The sequence below is a fragment of the Podarcis tiliguerta genome (genome assembly GCF_965153285.1).
Source record: "Podarcis tiliguerta genome assembly, chromosome: 5".
Lineage (NCBI taxonomy): Eukaryota > Metazoa > Chordata > Lepidosauria > Squamata > Lacertidae > Podarcis > Podarcis tiliguerta.
This window is the reverse complement of record NC_139538.1, coordinates 85,396,449-85,414,302: the sequence shown is the minus strand read 5'-3', so window position 1 is coordinate 85,414,302 and position 17,854 is coordinate 85,396,449.

Here is a 17,854-nt window from a genome sequence, read left to right as displayed (position 1 = left end):
AAAGGGAGTGAAAGGCGGGATATCAAATCCAAACTCTTCTTCTTCTTCTTCTGGATAGTATTTAAGTTAGAACCAACGACCCCGTACAGTGGTACCTTGGTTGCCGAAAGGCTTAGTCGTCGAACGAATTGGCTCCCAAATGCCGCAAACCCGGAAGGAAGTGTTCCGCTTTGCGAACGTTTTCCGGAAGCCGAATGTCCAGCGCGGCTTCCGCTCGGGTGCGGGAAGCTCCTGCAACCAATCGGAAGCTGCGCCTTGGTTTTTGAATGGTTTCGGGAGTCGAACAGACTCCTGGAATGGATTCAGTTCGAGAACCAAGGTACCACTGTAGCTGGGGAAGCCCAAAGGGAGGGAGCTCACAGGCATTCCAGCAAAGATGAAGTTTCCAGGCACCCCTGCAGACAGTTGTCGTGTGTGGTGAAATTTTTCATAGGGGAGCAGTTAGGGCCAGAGGCAACAGTTTGTGAGGCTGTTAGGGTGTGTGTATGTGAGAGAGAGAGAGAGATTGCACATACATTATTTCAATGTCCCGCGTGTGAGCATCATGCCACCCTCCCTAAGCTGGGCAGAAGCTTCCTAGACTTTGCAAAGGAGGTGTTAGGCCTCTGCCAGGATGCTGAAACTTGCTGCCTCCTTGCCAAAGCTGGGTGGGCTTTGGGAAGGTGGGGGAGTGTCTCTTGGACCCGTCGGAGCATCAGATACCCCTCACTGAGCCAAGCAAAGGCTTCCTGGGCTTTGGGAAGGAGGCAGCAGGCTTTAATACTTTAATACTCTGATTTACCAGGAACATTTAGGAGACTAGCTTAGTCCACTGACCGCATACCACTAGATTTGTTGTTAGACCCAAGAATTGGGTTTCTTTTCCAAGTAAGGAAATACATGGTCCTTTGCTGCGACCTCAGAGGCCATCCTACCCTTAACAGAAGCTAGAAAACATCCACCCAATCAAGGACTTTTTTTTACCCAAGATTCCACATCTGCAGAGCTTGCTTACATAGGCAGGAAATTCCAAGTGTGTTTGAGCCATGTTGCTCTATGTGCTGTCTTCAAGAATAGCTTCCCTTTGTGTCCTTTGCTATTAGCTTTGAACTCCACATTCCAGTACAGTGGTACCTCGGGTTAAGTACTTAATTCGTTCCGGAGGTCTGTTCTTAACCTGAAACTGTTCTTAACCTGAAGCACCACTTTAGCTAATGGGGCCTCCTGCTGCCACTGCGCCACCGCTGCACGATTTCTGTTCTCATCCTGAAGCAAAGTTCTTAACCCAAGGTACTATTTCTGGGTTAGCGGAGTCTGTAACCTGAAGTGTATGTAACCCGAGGTACCACTGTACATACCTGGGATCAGGACCATGCTTCTGTCTACAGGTGTGAGAAAAGCAGAGCTACCCACCCACCCACTTTTTTAAAATAAAAAAGTAGGGGTCTTTCTCTCTCTCAGAACCTGATTAGCCCTTTTATTGTGAGAGCTGAATCAGGGAGGAGTGAAGTGAGTTAAAAAGAGTTTTATTTCAGGGAAGCCAATTGTTTTGAGAGGCTCCTCAGGAAAAGGGCACTGTTAGGGATCCCTGAACGCTGAAACGAACCTTGAAGGGCCAGGAGGAACAGGAAATAGGAGTGGCAGACTATGTTGCACATTCAGGGAGGGAATAGGAACCAGGAACTAGCCGCAGCTGGAAAAGAATGCAGTTCTGAAGTGGGAGGTGAAAGGAGAGACAAACATGGGTGGAAAAGGAAGGGTACAGCTTCTGTTTTGGGTGCTCCCTAATGGAAATACATTTCCATCACTCATAAATTTGCTATAATGTGCCGAAAAGAAAAGAAAAATATGGACACACTGTTCCTTAGAATCAGACAAAATAATCACAATCTCATGGCCTTACCAGGTGATGAGAGTTTGTTATGTTTTTTGGCACGATAATTTTACATTCATTGTTTAGTCAGTCGTCAGGTCAAGACATCTTCTCTCAGTATAGTTCTTCTGGGGTGAGTATATCACATTTTCACGGCACTCAAGTGATCAAGGCTTTTGTACTTGGAAAATGTCGTTCTCTCAATAGTGCATTGTAGCTTTTTGCAGCTGTAGTGGGAGGCAAATTCCACTTTGGATAGTGGCTTCATTTATGACAAATGACACCGAAACAGACAAAGAGAACATGCCTTTTTGCGAACTTTTATGTTCTCAGATCTTATGCACACATGCTCCCTGTGCATGCTGCATTGTTCGTCTAGTGCTTAAAAAAACTACTGAAAAGCAGTAAAGCTATTCCATGAGCACCCAACTTTCCCCAAACTGGTACCCTCCATATATTCTGCACTACAACTCCCATCATACCCAATCAGCATGGTCATGAATGATGGGAGTTGTACTCCAAAACATCTGGAGAGCACTAGCTTGGGAAAGGCTATTCTAATAATTCCTTTGCTTGCTGTCTGCAGGCTCCTCAGCCAGGGCCGGCCCACCCATAGGACAAGATGGGGAGACTGCCTCGGGCGGCAGGATCCACAGGGAAAGCAGAGCCCAGTGTAGATGTATGGTGCCAAATTGTATGGGGCTAGACCCCCAGCTAGACTCGCCCAGCCCCATTTACAAAAAGACCTGACAGCTCCCTCCCTCCAAGGCTTCCCTCAAACCTATCCATTACAATGTGGGGATAAGATATTTCACGACCTCTTCTTCTTCTTTGGTGATCACTCATAGCCAAGTAAGATTGTCTTCCATGAACACAGTTTTAACAGTGAGTCCGTATGTGACTGTGGAGGCCAATTCTGGATCCACACGTCCTTCCACAGTTGGGACACAGGTTTCTGGGTGGGAGTTGATCATGGTGACGGTTTGCCAAGCGTGCCTTCCTCTTAGCATGTTTCTTCCTATCGTCCTGAGTTTGAGTGTCTTCAAACTCCATGACACCTTTGGTAAAGGCTGTTCTCCAATTGGAGCACTCGCAGGCCAGTGTTTCCCAGTTATCAGTGTTTATTTTACGACTGGTGCTAGACTGAAGGTAGCAAAAGTGTAGCTCTGAATTAAAAAACAACAACCCTTTGCTCCTCTGGAAAGCCCTCAGGAAAAAATGAACGATGGAGATCATTGCACATCTTCACCATGGAAAACATGTGATATTGCAAGAAGGAAATTTTGATCCAGACATGTAAACTAAATCTCAATACACGGGAGTGTTATTTTCAATGCTTACTTAATATCTGGAGTTTTATTATCCAGAGAATTAGAAGGATTTTTCTTTGAGCACTTCTGGGCTGGCGTACCTTGTGTGCCACGGGGAGAATCCTCTGCCTCTTTAATAATCTCTGCAGCCCTCAACAGTGCAGTGCAGTGTGAATAAGCGTTTTAGAGGCTCTGGGTGGAAAATTTCAGGGTGCCATTTGACCTTCTTAATCAGCTGCTGTCTCAAACGTCCTGATTTCGAGATCCCATGACTCCTTCTCTCATGTTTTCGGCAGTCCATCTGGAGTATCCATTCTTGCTTTCTTCGGCGCCTTCTCTTTGTCCCCGTTAAGATCCTCGCCAACTCTCTCCTCCCTTTATCTCTCCCAGCAATGCTGCGGAGAAAGCCCTCTGCTTCTGCCCAGGAACTGATCGCAGGAGAGTTGTTCCCCACAAGTCTGTACTGCCAAGCATTGTTGTTGTTGTTGTTTAGTCGCTTAGTCGTGTCCGACTCTTCGTGACCCCATGGACCAGAGCACGCCAGGCACTCCTGTCTTCCACTGCCTCCCGCAGTTTGTTCATAGCTTCGAAAACACTGTCCAACCATCTCGTCCTCTGTCGTCCCCTTCTCCTTGTGCCCTCCATCTTTCCCAACATCAGGGTTTTTTCCAGGGAGTCTTCTCTTCTCATGAGGTGGCCAAAGTATTGGAGCCTCAGCTTCAGGATCTGTCCTTCCAGTGAGCACTCAGGGCTGATTTCCTTCAGAATGGGTAGGTTTGATCTTCTTGGAGTCCATGGGACTCTCAAGAGTCTCCTCCAGCACCATAATTCAAAAGCATCAATTCTTTGGCGATCAGCCTTCTTTATGGTCCAGCTCTCACTTCTATACATTACTATGCCAAGCATTAAAAGAGAGCAAACATGGGCCTGATCTGAGCGCTAACTGCTGCTGGCACAGGGAGACTGCTTCTTGGGTTGAAAAATACAATCACCCAAATTTGAGCAGCCTACACTTTGAGTTCATGCAGACAGGCAGGGTGCTGTGTCCAAAACCAGCTTGTAGTCCATTGGCACAGCAGCTTTCTCAGCCCCCAGCCTCACATCAGACATTATATTTGAGGGGAGGGGGTGAAAGTGCTTTCCTATGTCCTACCCAGTCACACCAGGGCAGGATGAAATTATTAAAACCCTCTTTCTTATTATTCATAATGCTACAACTTACAAAACCCTTCCCCTTAGTAGACGGCATGGATAACACCAGTAAGGTATTTAATTATGTTGTAAATAGGAGAGTTAAGCACTTTGAAGTTTTATTTATTGCACAGTTAACTGTGATATACGTATGCATAACTGTTTATCCATCTAGATTGTGTATCTCCGTTAGGCCTAGTGATGAAGCTTTGTAACTCTGGATAGAAAACTGGTTTGCTTGTTTTCCCCCTCCTTGCTGCGCATGGGTTACACAACACAACTTTTTTTCATGGGACTTTGGGATGTGACTTGCTGAGATGAATCCCCGAGGCATTAATTTATCTATGTCGTTTCAGCTTTTGCTGTTAATTTTCAGTATTAAAGCCAGTCTAGCTACCTATTACTGGTCAATAGACCTCTGTCTAGGTTATAATAAATAAATTGAAAGCTAAGTGCTTGCTAAACACTGAGATGTCCGTGTGGTATTTATTTATTTCTATTTTTTCAGCCCGTTGCACAATGTTGTAGGTTTATTAAGCATTCATTCTTATTTGTTTCTGGTGGGTTGTTGAGTGCCAAATCCACAATAATTGTGCAACCTGGCCTGGCTGCTACGAGCTAGAATTCCCACTTGCAAAATAGCGACAGTCTGGAATTGCCCTTTGCTCGATGATGTTCTCAATGATCTTTTTGATCACAGAACCTAGGACTTGCCGATCAGAAGGTCAGAGGTTCGAATCCCCGCGATGGGGTGAGCTCCCGTTGCTTGGTCCCTGCTCCTGCCAACCTAGCAGTTCGAAAGCACACAGTGCAAGTAGATAAATAGGTACCACTCCAGCAGGAAGGTAAACGGCGTTTCCGTTTGCTCCTCTGGTTCGCCAGAAGCGGCTTAGTCATGCTGGCCACGTGACCCAGAAGCTGTACGCCGGCTCCCTCGGCCAATAAAGCGAGATGAGCGCCACAACCCTAGAGTTGGCCACGACTGGACCTAATGGTCAGGGGTCCCTTTTAGTCATCCTTTTGAAATAAAATTCCAACCTGCGTGCTTCCCACTTGGGATTTCATGATTACAAGAGAAAGAGGAAAGGAGGGAAAAGGAGCTCTTTGTTTTCCCCCATGTTCTAAACTGTTGTTAGTGCCACGGGATTCCCAGGAACCAGATCTTTGTCTGTAATAAAACGGGGAAGAAACACTGGAAGATCCAGTGGAAGACTGTGTCATCTTAGGGTGCTTTCAGATGGGTGCTCATTGCAGTCTGGGCGCTCCTCACACCTGCGAGTTTTTCGCAGCATCGACACGATGTTGTGGGTATCAAAATGCCCGCAGGCGGGATTGCCGTAGTGGGGCAAAATGCGAATTTGCACTGGCCTAACTCCACATTACTATAGTGGTGTTTTGCAATCCTTGGAAAGTCCAAGATGGCCAGGATTGGAAGGAAAACCCCTGCCTTAAAATAGGGGGAACATCCAGGAATGACACTGGGAAGGAGAGGAACTGATACGGATGCCACTAATGGGAAGATGAGCAGGTATACCATAAATCCTCATTTTGTTCTGGGATAAACAAGCCTGGTATTCCCTCCCCACGTAATCTGAATTTATCCTTTCTGCAGAAAATCTCACACGTTTCTGCAGCAGCCATTGTACGATTAAGCCAACATCTGGAATCATCTTTAGAAAGGGAAGGTTTCACAGGAAATCTCCTAGGCTCCCTCTGGCGGTGGCAGTTGGCTAACACAAATCTTTCATAAGTAGTAGGAAAAAAATATTAATTTGCATCAGCCACTGGCCATAGCAATGAAAATAATAATAATAATGTACTGAAGATAGAGGTGAAAACTTAACTATACAAAATACATTTTGGAGGTTTACATCAATAATCAAATAATAGATCTTATTCTAATTGCCCCCCCCCATGAAAAATCTTGCAGTTTTTGCCGTCACCTGATCGTCTTGATCTGCTAAAAGAAAAGGACACCATAGCAATGGTTGAGCGACCCAAGATGGACAATAGTAGAGGGGTACTTATATCTCAAACAAATGTGGTCCTAAAAAGATTGATGAGGGCATTCTCAGGATACTGACAAAGAGAAGAGTTGGCTGCGAATTACAAGAAAACTAAAGTCTTTCATAAGTACTGAGGGAGGAGGTCAGGCAGGAAGTCAAAATTTCTCCTCCTCGTGATTGATCCCGCAACCTCTCTCTCTCTCTCTCTCTCTCTCTCTCTCACACACACACACACACACACACACACACACAGAGTGGTGTAGCGTGGGGGGTGCAGGGGGGGCCGGCCGCACCGAGCGCAACATCTGGGGGGTTAGGGTTAGGGGGCGCAAATCCACGGGTTAGGGGGCGCAAATTACTTGCCTTGCCCCGGGTGCTGACAACCCACGCTACGCCACTGCACGCACACACACACACACAATTTTTTCTGTGTTACAATTTATAATATTCATTTAAACAACCTTAAAATGTCAATGACTTCCCTTCTTCTCTTTCCATGGTTTGTTTTGCATATCATAAATCCCTGCATATTTTACAAAAACTATACCATTCAGTATTCCATTATTGCATCCATCAAAGCTTATTTACACTGTTGAATTTATCTTAATGCTGCCGGCGTTTTCAGCTGTATATTTCCCATATATTCAATAAACGTTTTCCAATCTTCTCTAAACGTATGATCTTCTTGTTCTCTTATTCTATATGTTAAGTCTGCAAGCTGCGCATATTCTGTGAACTGAAGTTGCCATTCTTCGGTTGGGACCTCACTCGTTTTCCATTTTTGTGTTAACAAAACATGGGCCGCAGTAGTGGCATACATAAATACCGTATTTTTTGCTCTATAAGACTCACTTTTTCCCTCCTAAAAAGTAAGGGGAAATGTGTGTGCATCTTATGGAGCGAATGCAGGCTGCGCAGCTATCCCAGAAGCCAGAACAGCAAGAGGGATTGCTGCTTTCACTGTGCAACGATCCCTCTTCCTGTTCTGGCTTCTGAGATTCAGAATATTTTTTTTCTTGTTTTCTTCCACCAAAAACTAGGTGCGTCTTGTGGTCTGGTGCGTCTTATAGAGCGAAAAATATGGTAACCTTTTCTGACACTTGGGAAATTCAGTCTGAATTATCCCCAACAGAAAGGACTCTGGGTTTTGGGGGGGAAAGTACTTTTGAACATTTTCCCCCCCAATTCATTATGTATCATTCCCCAATACTCTTTTACCCTTTTACAAGTCCACCACATATGAAGAAACATTCCCTCAACCTCTTTGCATCTCCCGCAACCTAATATTTCAAGCGGTCTGGAATTTCTCTCCCTGGGTGGAACTGAGTGCACGAACCCACTGTTCTGCATACAGACAGGCTGGTACGCCAGCATTTAACAAAGACAAGTGTCTGAACGTTTTCTCGTTCTTTCCCCTTCTGTAACCATATCTTACTGGTTCTCTCCATAGTACCTGGTTTCCTTTAGGACCACCAGTGCCGGATTTACGTATAAGCTAAACAAGCTATACTAGGGATGCGGGTCGCGCTGTGGGTAAAAGCCTCAGCGCCTAGGGCTTGCCAATCGAAAGGTCGGCGGTTCGAATCCCCATGGCGGGTTCGAAAGCACCCCCGGGGGCAAGTAGATAAATAGGGACCGCTTACTAGCGGGAAGGTAAATGGCGTTCCGCGTGCGGCTCTGGCTTGCCAGAGCAGCGATGTCACGCTGGCCACGTTACCCGGAAGTGTCTCCGGACAGCGCTGGCCCCCGGCCTCTTGAGTGAGATGGGCACACAACCCTAGAATCTGTCAAGACTGGCCCGTACGGGCAGGGGTACCTTTACCTTTACCTTTTTAAACAAGCTATAGCTTAGGGCCCCACTCTCTTGGGGGCCCAAAAAAATTAAAGGAAAAAACCCCTGGATGTACATTTCCAAAATATAAGATAGAAAACAAATAAAATAAAACCTACAAACAGCAACAGTGTTTTGTGCTGTGTAGGCTCCTGTGATGTAAGTCGGGGTGGCCAGCTCCCAAGAGACTGTGATCTACTCACAGAGTTAAAGACTGGCAGTGATCTACCCCCTTTGAGCTTTTTTTAGTTGAGCTTCCTTGGGGGGAACCAGTGATCTACCAGTAATCTACCACTGACATCCAGTGATCTACTGGTAGATCAGGATCTACCTGTTGGACATGCCTGATGTAAGTTATGGGCCCCGCCTGCCAGCCTGCTCCCTAAAATATCACTGGTTTGCTCATTTCTATATATAGGGTGCCTACATTCTGCATGGACTGGTTGCTTGGCAATTTGTGCAAATGGCTTAAGATACCTATTATGTCCATAAATTACCATGTAGCACAGGGGTGTCAAACTCAAATTCATCGGGGGCCGCATCAGCAGTTTGGTCACCCTCAAAGGGCCGGTTGTATCTGTAGGTCCTACAGATAATAAGCAGAACCCACATTCATCATATGTACTTACAGTACAGGAGAAAAGGTTTCAGGCAGCTGTTGGATCTGTCACATCACAGGATGGCATGCGCTCAATATAAAAACAAGCGGAGGTTTCCTGAATGCATGTAAAGTGGAGGTTTCCTGTGTAGAACGGCCGGCGCCGCTAGAGGGCAGACGTTCTCTGGCTTGTAGGCTGCCGCGCATGCGCTGAAGAGGCGGCTTTCTTGTGTCAAAAAAAAAAGCGAGAATAAAAGGTGAAGGTTGGCGGCCAGCGGCGGCTACACGGGCCACATGACGAGGTCTGGCGGGCCGGATTTGGCCCGCGGGCCTTGTGTTTGACACCTGTGATGTAGCATATATTCAACACACACACAAAAACAGCGGCAATTTGTTGTTGACAAAGGACAGCTGGACATATAAAGGGCCCCATTACCTTCAGTAGCTTCAGGCAGGGGTAGGCAAACTAAGGCCTGGGGGCCGGATGTGGCCCAATTGCCTTCTCAATCTGGCCAGCAGACAGTCTGGGAATCAGCGTGTTTTTACATGAGTAGAATGTGCCCTTTTATTTAAAATGCATCTCTGGGTTATTTGTGGGGCATAGGAATTCGTTCATTCCCCCCCCCCCAAAAAAAACAAAATATAGTCTGGCCCACCACATGGACTGAGGGACGGGTGACCGGCCCACGGCTGAAAAAGGTTGCTGACCCCTGGCTTAAGGCCTCATCAAACCTAAATCTGGCCCTGAGGACCAGCAGCTCTATCATAGAATCATCGAATTGAAGAGTTGGAAGGGACCATGAGGGAACCACCCCCTGCAATGCAGGAATATGCAAGTGGTCCATATGGGTATCAAAGCCACAACCTTGGCATCATCAGCACCACGCTCTAACCAGCTGAGCTGTGTCCTCCTTTGAAGCCAAGTGCCAAATGCCTTCATTTTGGCCGTGGGGCTAGGTTAGCTGGAGAGGTTGCAATTGGCACACAGTGACCAATGTAGCTGCGAATATGCGTCCATAGGATGCTCCTGTTTTCTTTTTTTAGTTTTCTTTTATACTTTTCGATTTTATACATTTCAAAATTTGACTCCCTTCTCCCTATTTCTGCGGTTCCTTAAATTTATTTTTTCATACCTCCTGCATATCCAAGTTCATTTAACTTGCTCGTTTATTTATCTACTGGAAATATATACTCTTATAAAACTGAAGGTTGTTACACTAATCCTGCCAATGTTTTTATCTGTTTACAATTTATCTGCAAATATTCAATAAACCATTTTTTAAAAGTTTGTCATCTTGATTTCTTATTCTTCCGGTAAGTTTCGCCATTTCTGCATATCCATTTTGTATCCATTCTTCCCTTTACGGGGACTTCTCCTTGTTTCCACTTTGTTTTTGTTTTTTAAATAATATTTATTTCATTTTTCACAAATACAAAAAATTTAAAAAGACAAAATACAATGGAATAGAAGGGGAAAAAAGAGGAAAAAAATAACAAGAATAAAAAAAAACTACATAGAAAACCTTCCCCCCACCCCACCAACAAGAAAAAAGCAAAAAACAAAGACATTTAAAAAAGAAAACACTTCCATCTTTCAAAAATCCATCCTTCTGTAACTTATTTCCTCGACCTCCTCCCACCTCCCTTCTTGTATTCCAATTCCTTGTTTCCACTTTGGGGCAAGCAACATTCTTGCTGCTGTAGTAGCATACCTAAATAAGTTTCTATACCATTTATGTAGTTCTGTCCCTATTTTCATGCTCCTATTTTCATCGGAGAAACAAAAGGCATGCAAACCCCAGGCAAACCAGAGTGCAAGAACCATGCAAACCAGCTTTCGCATTTGGCCACAAAGGAGGCCCCTATTTAAACAAAGATTTTCATTTTATTTTACTTTAAGTGTTTGCTGCAGACTGAGATATCCATCTGCTGGGTGCAGGGCAGCAGAAAAGAACTGCTGGGAAATTGCAAACAGGCAAGAACTACTCCTGCGGGTGAGCCTGTCCTGCAATATTTTAAGAGCGATGTCCTGCGCAATTAGCATTGTGAGTTCTGCTATTTAAAAAACACCAAACCAGGTTTAGGAGTGGCTTGTGGCCGCTGAGGGACGCGGGTGGCGCTGTGGGTTAAACTACCAGAAGGTTGGCAGTTTGAATCCCCGTGACGGGGTGAGCTCCCGTTGCTCAGTCCCTGCTCCTGCCAACCTAGCAGTTCAAAAGTACGTCAAAGTGCAAGTAGATAAATAGGTACCACTCCGGCGGGGAGGTAAACGGCGTTTCCATGCACTGCTCTGGTTCGCCAGAAGCGGCTTAGTCATGCTGGCCACATGACCCGGAAGCTGTACGCTGGCTCCCTCGGCCAATAAAGCGAGATGAGCACTACAACTCCAGAGTCGGTCATGACTGGACCTAATGGTCAGGGGTCCCTTTACCTTTACCTGTGGCCACTGAAGAGTTCAGCCCGGGAGATAAGCCATGAATCACCCCTTGCCCCTGTAATTTTTACTGCGGGGGGAGTAAAGCAGCAACTCCAGGGGGAGGACAGGTGAACTTGAAGTGCACAGGCCCTTTCATTTTTGTGGAGAACGTTCCCAAATTATCTGAGGAAGCATTGCAGCATCGCAAGGCTGGGCCTGTTTTTTTTTTTTTTTTTTTTGTAGACTTGCGCTCTTCCTCTTCAAGCATGGCCTTCTCCACCCCGTTTTGCACCTCAGAAAGAGCACGCCTGAGAAGCTCAGAGGGGCTGCATGTTGATTGCGGAGCCAGAGAAATAAAGATCACTTTTCTGCACCGCCCTCCCCTTCTTGAAAAGCTCGTTTTCTTCCCCTTTCCTTGTCTCGGTGCCAATTAGTCGACAGGCAAAAGCGGGGAGGGGGTGGCACAAGGATGGGGGGGGGACCTGGGAGAGCAGCTCTCCGACGCTGCCCTTCCACCCCGTGGAAAGGCCCAGCCCGGTCTAGTCCACGGGGCCCCCTCTTTCACGGCCGGCATTCTTCCTCACACAATTGGCTCTTGGGGGCTGCAGCCTTCCAAGCCGTGCCATTCAGCAGAGTGACACCTGTTGGCGAAGCGCAGGACGGTTTCCCTCCAGGCGGGTGCCCAAGCAGACGGGGCTCTGGGAACTCGGCCGAAGGCTCCTTTCTGCGCCACATATGCCGGCGCAACACAGCTGCAGAGCGGGTTGACCCCTCACAGCAGTGCAGGGCCAGCCCGGGGTCGGCCGGAGCAACAGGCTTCCCAGCGGCCGAGGCAGCGGGCCATTGTCCTCGCATATTGGATGCTTCCCCATATTCATTTCTCCTTAATGAAGGTGCATTCCTGAGAGGAGAAATATTTACATTGGGCTTCCCAGGTGGCCACATCTCGAGCGAGACAACACAGACCCAGCTGCCTCCCAATCAAAACCTCTTTAGCGGGCCTCGAGAGGAGGGTGACGCGAGGGAACAAAAGTCCAATAACCAAGGCACCCAACTGCCTTCCTCCCTCCCCACGGCGGAGTCAATGGAAAGTCCATTTCACATGCTAATCCCCACTGGCTCTCTTCAACAACACCTTTTCCCGAAAGTGTTTGGGAAAAGTCCTTGTGGCGGGTACACAGCGCCCCGCTGCTCGGATTCTTCCTTGTTTTAGTCCTGTGGGTCTCTTCCCTCCAGCAGGGCCATTTACAAGAGGGAAGAAATTAAACAAAGACTTTGGAGTTCATCAACCTCCCACTGAAATTCACAGCTGCTGAACAAACTAATCCCCTCTTCAGGGCTTTCTTCCTTTCAATGGGTTCTTGGCTTCAAAGACACTTGGAGAAAGGACTTTGCGGGGACTCACACTGTTCCCTCAATAGAAGTTAGTGCAAGTATTATACTCAAAGCAAGTGCCTTTACAAACCCCATCCCGCTAAACAATCGAGCCCCCTCAGCCTCCATCAAATGTACCCACAGCAATCGAAGCTTCGGGCGCCATGTTCTCCTCGAGGCATTTTGCCCTCTAGAAGGGAAGTGACATGCTCTCACACACAGCTGGCTCTGTGTGGAGATGTGTGTGTGTGTTTGGCTGCATGGGAATGGCACAGCGCAGCAAACAGGGCACGCTCAAAGTTGCCACCACTTGGATATAGGAGCAAGGCTGAGTGCTCTTAGGAGAGAGGGCTTTGCAAGCAAGGCATGCTGGGACTACCCAAAGTAGCTGGCACAGAGTCAAACCCTTGTTTTAGTTGGCACCTTCTCTTGTCATAAGCTGCAATAGCTCAGTTGGTAGAGCATGAGACTCTTAATCTCAGGGTTGTGGGTTTGAAACTCACTGTTGGGTGAAAGATTCCTACATTGCTGGGGTTGGACTCGATGACCCTCGTGGTCCCTTCCAGCTCTATGATTCTAAGATACCCTCCAACATTTCTCCAATGAAAATAGAGAAATTCTATTCCATTCTTATTATCATTATTCCCCACCCATCTGATTGGGTTGTTGCAGCCACTCTGGGCAGCTTCCGACATCTATAAAAACATAATACATCATTACAGTGGTACCTCAGGTTACATACGCTTCAGGTTACATACGCTTCAGGTTACAGACTCCACTAATCCAGAAATAGTGCTTCAGGTTAAGAACTTTGCTTCAGGAGGAGAACAGAAATCGTGCTCTGGCGGCGCAGCAGCAGTGGGAGGCCCCATTGGCTAAAGTGGTGCTTCAAGTTAAGAACAGTTTCAGGTTAAGAACAGACCTCCGGAACGAATTGAGTACTTAACCCGAGGTACCACTGTACACCATTAAAGGTTTTAAAACTTCCCTATACAGGGCTACCTTCAGATGTCTTCTAAAGAATGTATAGCTACTTTTCTCCTTGGCTCGGTGGGGTCGCATAACTCCATGCCCTCCAACATTTCTCTGATGAAAATAGGGACACGGGTGGCGCTGTGGGTTAAACCACAGAGCCTAGGGCTTGCAGATCAGAAGGCTGGCAGTTTGAATCCCCGTGACGGGGTGAGCTCCCGTTGCTCGGTCCCTGCTCTGCCCACCTAGCAGTTCGAAAGCACATCAAGTGCAAGTAGATAAATAGGTAACCACTCCAGCGGGAAGGTAAACAGTGTTTCCGTGCACTGCTTTGGTTCACCAGAAGCAGCTTAGTCATGCTGGCCACATGACCCGGAAGCTGTACGCCAGCTCCCTCGGCCAGTAAAGCATGATGAGCGCCACAACCCCAGAGTCGGTCACGACTGGACCTAATGGTCAGGAGTCCCTGTTACCTTTACCTTTAAGGAAAAACAGGACATGCCAGGATCAGATCGGAAACCTGGATGGCTTCTGTAAATCTGGGACTGTCCCTGGAAAACAGGCACACTTGGAGGGTCTGGGAGCAGGATAAAACTATCGCAGTGGCTGCGGCGCTCACCTAAATTGAGATATTGCCATTGTTGTTTCACTCACATCAGAGCAGCCCTCGGGTTTATGTTCTCAGCAGCTTTGCTGGTCCTAAACAGCTTTGTGGTTGCATTTCCCACCCCCATTTTCTTTTCCAGGAACAGGCAGCACCACCAAGACTGGGAAGGTGTAGCTGTGTTGTTTCTTCAGTTCCCAGCACTACCGAGCTGGAGAAAGTTGGGGCATCTGGGCTTCGCTGCTGCTTCTTTTCCTAACAGTATCGCAGCTCCTGGTGGGTTAGCCACAGTGCACAAGGGCAGAGTTTGACGGAAGCTGCCCTGCCCCTTGGCAGAAGAGTGGATCCCAGCTCAAAAGAGCATATTTCCAGGGAGGGACACCTGACAGGGGGAGGGAGTGGCTTGGGTGGGTGTATGCACACACTCCCAATGTCCCAAAGACAGCTGTCCTCAGATTGCTATTAGCAGTGCATGAACTGCAGTATCTTTTCCTACTGGCCTGCCGGGTGGTGACGGATTCATTGCCTGTACTTTATATCTGGGACGCAGGTGGCGCTGTGGGTTAAACCACAGAGCCTAGGGCTTGCCGATCAGAAGGTCGGCGGTTCGAATCCCTGCGACGGGGTGAGCTCCCGTTGCTCAGTCCCGGCTCCTGCCAACCTAGCAGTTCGAAAGCACGTCAAAGTGCAAGTAGATAAATAGGTACCGCTCCGGCGGGAAGGTAAACAGTGTTTGCATGCGCTGCTCTGGTCCGCCAGAAGTGGCTTAGTCATGCTGGCCATATGACCTGGAAGCTGTACGCCGGCTCCCTCGGCCAATAAAGCGAGATGAGCGCCGCAACCCCAGAGTCGGCCATAACTGGACCTAATGGTTAGGGGTCCCTTTACCTTTACCTTACTTTATATCTGGAGACTCTTGAGAGTCCCATGGACTGCAAGATCACACCTATCCACTCTGAAGGAAATCAGCCCTGAGTGCTCACTAGAAGGACAGATCCTGAAGCTGAGACTCCAATATGTTGTTCACCTCATGAGAAGACTCCCTGGAAAAGACCCTGATGTTGGAAAAGATGGAGGGCACAAGGAGAAGGGGACGACAGTGGATGAGATGGTTAGACAGTGTTCTTGAAGCTACCAGCATGAGTTTGACCAAACTGCGGGAGGCAGTGGAAGACAGGAGTGCCTGGAGTGCTCTGGTCCATGGGGTCACGAAGAGTCGGACACGACTAAACAACAACTTTATATCTATGCGTCTCTTCATTTATTTTTCTCCCCAAGCTACTCTATTCCATTCCCAACTGGCTTTCATACCCCCTGCCTCGCTAGCATATTCATCAGGCTGTTCTGGGTGCTTCTTGCAGTTTCCCCTCCCACCTCCCATTTTCTGCACTTCTGGAAACATCGGGGTTACCCTGGTTACCTCCCTCTTACGTCCAACTGTTGCAGCCTTGGCTACGTAAGAGGCAGCTCTCGTCTCTGAAAAGCAGAGCACGAGGCAAGCAAGGCCAGCCGCTAATGTTGCAGGGTGCTCCTGCGTGGCTGTTCCCAGGTTGAAAAACAAATTGGCATCAAAACACCGGGTTTTGTGTTTGTGCTCGTTCTGTCGTTTGTGTTTGTCCTCGTTCTGTTTTGTGTTTCTGCTCGTTCTGTCGCTTTCTTGCACCTCTCTTGCACCTCTCCCGGTGCATCTCAGCCTACAAATGTATGTCCCATTGTATGTCCCATTGTATCCGCTGGTGCTTACTCTCAGGAAGGCGTTAAGATCCCAGTGCTATCTGTATCTGAGCAGCCTGATCCTCTGCAGTCTTAATAGTCATTGCCTTTTCTGGCAAGGTCCTGTATTCTCCACCCCCTTCCCCCTTATAATTACGTGGGGAGGGGGGGAAGTGGGAGCATTTTCTCTGACCCTCATATGGCACCGCAGCTGCTGCCACCACCCCTCCATATGCCGGGGGCTAAATTTAGTCAAAGTGCTCATTCGCATCAAGGAGCGGACTACATCGCCGGGTTGTTGTTAAGCAGCACTGCAGCAATGTTGGTGGAATGCTGTTTCGTTATTACAGCAAGATTTGTTGTTGAACCTGCTCATGCCGCTGGGGCAAGACATCTTTATAAAGTGATCTTTAAAATGCACTCGGACTGAACACGTATCACTATGCAAAGGATCATTTTCTCTGGCTTGGTACCAAGTAACCCAGAGAAAGAAAATTAGAATTTCCCTTCACCCAATTGTATTGCATTGTATAGCCTCTGTGATAAAAAAATTAGAGGTAATCTATTTATGCAATGCCCCTATTCTCACACTCATTCCAAGGGTTTATCCACTGTTAACTTTGCTGCAGGCTTGTGTGTACCTCCTCTACTCCTTCATTTATTCTTCAATACCCTGTTTGTTTGTTTGTTTTTATTACTGGTGCTGATTTTTTTCAAAATTTCTTACACATGGTGAGATTTCTCATTTGGTTCTGCTTGTTTCAGGCCTGAGGGGGTATTTTTTGGTAGTAACTTGTGATTGATAGATTTCTGTGACAATTCCTTGCGAGTTGATAGCTGTTTTTTGATGGAAGGCAAGGAAATGCTTTCTTTTTGAAGTCACCTTTTTTGATTTTCCGTCATTGCAGTTTGGTACTCTTTGCTGGCGTTGTACAAGTGGTGGTGGAGGGGAGGTTACTGGGTTGTTTTTTATTATGTATTTAGTGGTTTTATATTCTGATTTTATCTTGTGAACTGCCCTGAGGCCTAAAGTTATAGGGCAATATACAAATTTAATAAATAATAATGTTTCTTTACTGTGGATCAATGGATTTTTAAATAGAAGACAATTTTATCTATTATCACATTTATATCTCAAAGCTGCATATATAACTGTCCTCCTCATCATCTTTCACAAAAGCCCAGACAGATAGCTGAGGCTGTGACTGGCAAGAGTTAATTTTATGTCGGAATGGGCACTTGAACCCAGGCCTTAGCCTGACATGCCAACCACACAGTAGGTGAGGTTGTCTTATTTTCTTTTGCTGACTGTTTGCCCCTCATTCAAAAATAAGCTGGTCCAGTGCTACTTACTGAATAACCTGGATGTTTGTCAGAATATTGGTGCTCATTTGTTTTTACTTTACAATATTTCTGAGTCATGCTGTATTGATCTTACTTTGTGTGCCGATTCTCACATGACGCAAAAGGTTCTGAAGGAAACAAGGTTACGCATAAAAGAACTCTCTTTAGGTTTTAGAGCGATGCGGGTGGCGCTGTGGGTTAAACCACAGAGCCTAGGACTTGCCGATCAGAAGGTCGGTGGTTCAAATCCCCACGACGGGGTGAGCTCCCTTTGCTCAGTCCCTGCTGCTGCCAACCTAGCAGTTCGAAAGGACGTCAAAGTGCAAGTAGATAAATAGGTAACGCTCAGGCGGTAAGGTCAGCGGCATTTCCGTGCGCTGCTCTGGTTCGACAGAAGCGGCTTAGTCATGCTGGCCACATGACCACATGCTGGCTCCCTCGGCCAATAAAGTGAGATGAGCACCGCAACCCCAGAGTTGGTCACGACTGGACCTAATGGTCAGGGGTCCCTTTATGCTAAGTCCACATGGTCCACTGTACAACATACTCATACAAATCAGAAATAACTAAGTAGAGGCTTTCATGGTTGTGCCCTCCCGTCCTGTTCTCCCCTGCCCCCCCCAAAAAAAACCACACCAGGATC